The sequence below is a fragment of the Mesoplodon densirostris genome, chromosome 17 (genome assembly GCF_025265405.1).
Source record: "Mesoplodon densirostris isolate mMesDen1 chromosome 17, mMesDen1 primary haplotype, whole genome shotgun sequence".
In the NCBI taxonomy this organism is placed as follows: Eukaryota; Metazoa; Chordata; class Mammalia; order Artiodactyla; family Ziphiidae; genus Mesoplodon; species Mesoplodon densirostris.
In genome coordinates this window covers 13,477,369-13,481,535 of record NC_082677.1, presented here as the reverse complement: position 1 = coordinate 13,481,535, position 4,167 = coordinate 13,477,369, and positions in this window count along the sequence as shown.

Below are 4,167 nucleotides of genomic sequence, written 5' to 3'. Positions count from 1 at the left end.
TAGAGATGCATTCTTTTACCTGGAGATGTATCATTATATGTCCAGTTATCATAATCAGCAGATATTATAGTAACCAACAGTAAGGACATCTAAGTGTTTATAATGCATTTTACCTACATTTCTTTTCACAGCGACTTATGGTCCATTAATTATTCTTGTTAATGTTTAGCACCAAAGTTTTTAAACATCTATAATTTTAAACAAAATTTGAATTCCAAAATTAAAATGCTGGAGTAAAGGCATCTCTAAATCATTTTCTTTATTTCCTTTTAGTTATTTTTCTTTTAAACATATTTATTTTATATTCTGAATTTGAGGCTTTTATTATCTGAAGTTCTTAAGAGTCCAAATTTGCTGTTGGTTGATTCTCCTGACTATGGCTCATGGAGTTTTGTTTGAGGATTTTTTTTAATCAATTTATTTTATTTATTTAGTTTTGGCTGTGTTGGGTCTTTGCTGCGCACAGGCTTTCTCTAGTTGTGGAGAGCGGGGGTTACTCTTCATTGTGGTGCACGGGCTTCTCATTGCAGTGGCTTCTCTTGTTGTGGAGCAGGGGCTCTAGACACACGGCCTTCAGTCGTTATGGCGCATGGGCTCAGTAGTTGTGGCTCGTGGGCTCTAGAGCACAGGCTCAGTAGTTGTGGTGCATGGGCCCAGCCGCTCCACGGCATGTGGGATCTTCCCGGACCGGGACACGAACCTGTGTCCCCTGCATCGGCAGGCGGACTCTCATCCACTGCGCCACCAGGGAAGTCCAAGAAGAATCTTTTCATCAAACATTACCGAGACAACTGGATTTCCACATGCAAAATAATGAAGTCCATCTCCTCCCTCACATCCTACAAGAAAATTTAACTCAAAATGAATTATAGACTTAAAAGTAACGTATAAAACTATAAAACTTATAAAAGAATATATAGGAGAAAATCTTTGTGACCTTGGGTTAGAAAAAGCCTTCCTAGAGATGACATCAGAAACATAAGCAACAAAGAAAATTAGATAATTTGGACTTTATTAAAAGTAAAAGCTTTTGTGCTTCAAATAATACCATCCAGAAAATAAAAGGACAACATACAGAATGGGAGAAAATATTTGCAAATCATCTGTCTAATTTGTTTCTGGACTTGTATCTAAAATATATAAAGAAATCCTATAACTCCATAATAAAGCAAATCACTCAACTAAAAAATGGGTGAAGGATCTGAATACACATCTCTCCAAAGAAGATATACAGCTGACCAATAAAAACATGAAAAGATGCTTAATGTTATTAATCATTAAGCAAACGCAGATCAAAATAATGAGATACTACTTGCTAAAGACTAGGATGGTTATAAACGAAAAGAGAGCCAATAACAAGTGTAGACAAGGATGTGGATAAGTTGGAATTCTGATACATTGCTGGTGGAAATATGAAATAGCGTAGCCACTTTGGAAAACAGTATGGCATTTCCTTAAAAGGTTAAATATAGAGTTATGATATAGCACAGCAATTCCACTCCTAGATAATACACCCAAGAGAATGGAAACAAAACACAAAAAATTTTACAGGAATGTTTACAGCAGCATTTTGCATAATAGCCAAAATACAAATACAACCCAAATGTTCATCAGTTGATGCATAGATCAACACAATGTGGAGTATCCATACAATGTTATTCAACAATAAAAATGAATGAAGTACTGTTACATGTAAGAACATTGATGAGCCTTGAATATATTATGCTAAATGAAAGAAGCCAATCATAAAAGACTACGTATTGTATAGTCTCATTTATGTGAAATGTTCGGGTAGGCGAATATAAAGAGAGGTAGCAGATTAATCATTGTCTGGGGCTAGGGGTATTGAGGATAAATGGGGAATAACTGCTGATGTGTTTCAGGGTTTCTTTTGAGGGTAATTAAAATATTCTACAATTGATGTGAATGTACTAAAACCCAGTAAGTTGTACACTTGAAATGTATAAATTGTATGGTATGTGAATTATATCACAATAAAGCTGTTAAAATTATTTTGGGAAGCTTATGTTAAATCTTTTATGCTTGTTTTATATAAAATTTAATAAAAAAGATTTTCTTAAGACAAAGGAGAAAATAGTATACATTTCTAAACTTAAAACTGCCAAGAATTTAAAATGTATGCTACAAATGTAAAATATGATCAGTACAGTCACTGTGGCAATATCTTCACCCTGCATAATTTAATTTTCAAATATTTATACATTCATTAAAATACAAGAGAGTTGAATCAATATGTGGAAACACTTTAAACTCTTTAGAGAATTTCTATCTTATAAATCTTCCACAATATTCAGTCTCAAGTAACTGCTTCAGAAAATAATCTTTGAAAAGTGCTTCTGTTATGATAATTTCTAGTAGAAAGTAAATTTCCATTCCACTGAGTTTATGATGTTTATGTAATTAAAATACAACCGATTGCTCTGAGAAACGATTACATTTCTGAGGTTTGAGGAACAATAAGAAATGTAACATTATCAATGCACTCATGGTTTTAAATGAGTACCAAGTGAAAATACATTAATATTTTTAGCTGGAAATGTGTTAATTACTCACTGATGTTGTAGTGTCAAAAAGAAAAATTTGACTCTTAACCAAAAGGAATTCACATTTGGAAGATAATTTCAGCTGAAACTGAAACATTAAATAGAAATAAGTACACTGTGAAGTCAAATGACAGGCAGTCATTTACAGAGTCACTGCCAGATTCAGGACTTGATTCCTGGACCTGAATGGCTATTGCCGAAGGTTTCAGGATTGTCATTGAGTCCGATTCTCTCCAGCTCAGAATGTTTGCCCTCAGACTCAGAGAGAAGGAATGACGGAGGAAAACCATTGGAGGCTTTAGCTCTTCTCTGGGAATCTGGGTGTGTATTCAACATTTAAAGAAATGTTGATGAGCACTGTGTACCAGGCATTGTGCAGAATTCTGGCAGTAGAAAGCAGTCATGACTTCTAGGAGCTCTTAGACTATTTCAAAGAGAGATCAGAGCAGTATCGGGACCAAATCAGGTGGGTCCTTGTAAGCTCCCATTAGGATTTTCTCTGAAGGAAATGAGGAGCCATTGCAGGGTTGTCAGCAGAGAAGTAATATTATCTGTCTTTCACGTGCACAGAGACCGGGCTGCTCAACTGAGAACACACTGTAGAGAAGCAGGGATAGTGCAAGGGGGCTATTACAGTTATCGAAGTGAGAAATGGTGTGGCCTTGGCCAAAGAGTTAGCTAGAGAGTTGGCTTGCAGAGATATGGATTTCTATACCCTGTATCATGATATACCTACAGTCTGATCTATTTAGGTTCTGGATACAAAGAGAGATGGGAAGGCCACTGCCAAGCAGCGAAGAGGGTAGGGGAGTCATTCCATTCCTGCAGTTCAGTTTCAGAATACAGGGGCAGGAAGCCAACCGAGAGACAGCAAGCACAGGTGGCATAGCTAAAGTGTGCTGGGGTGCAAATAACAACTTCCAGACGTCCAGAGGCTCCAAGAAGAGGAGACAGGGTAATGAAGAAAGTGATGGGCCAAGAAATGGTAGGGACTCCTGACATCTAGTTTCCATGGGAACATTTAGTCTTCAATTCACCAGTCTGGGAAACAAGAGTGCTTGTGGGTCATAAAGACTAAGAGGGGTTGATGACACGTCTTAGGAATAATGCGTAACTACAAGCCCCCCTCCGCCCCCAGCTCTCTCCCAACAGGCACAGCGCTCTTTCCAGGAACCACAGGAAACCAGGTCGACAGAGACCACCATTCCAAGGAACTTGCTGTGTCACTGAGGTATAGAATAACAGATTTATTATTTTTTTGCTTGCTAACTATTCCTTAGGCTATTGCATTTTTAATGAAGAATCTCAAAACCTTACAGTTTGAAATCACATCTGCAGGTACTCAATAGTCCAGGAAATCAGGTTATATTGTCCAGTCATTTATACAGCCAGCACTTTTGAGCATATATAATGTGTGCCTGACATTGTGCTGTGGGTAGAGAATGAAAGGAAGAATCACAAAACTCAGACCCTGCTCTTGAGGAGTGCAGAGTTAAACTATGAAGACACATTTAATGGCATATATTCAATGTGGAAAATAAGTCTCCCAGTCTATGTCTGGGCAAAATTCATCCTTGGTTTGGTATTTGATATATATAAGATT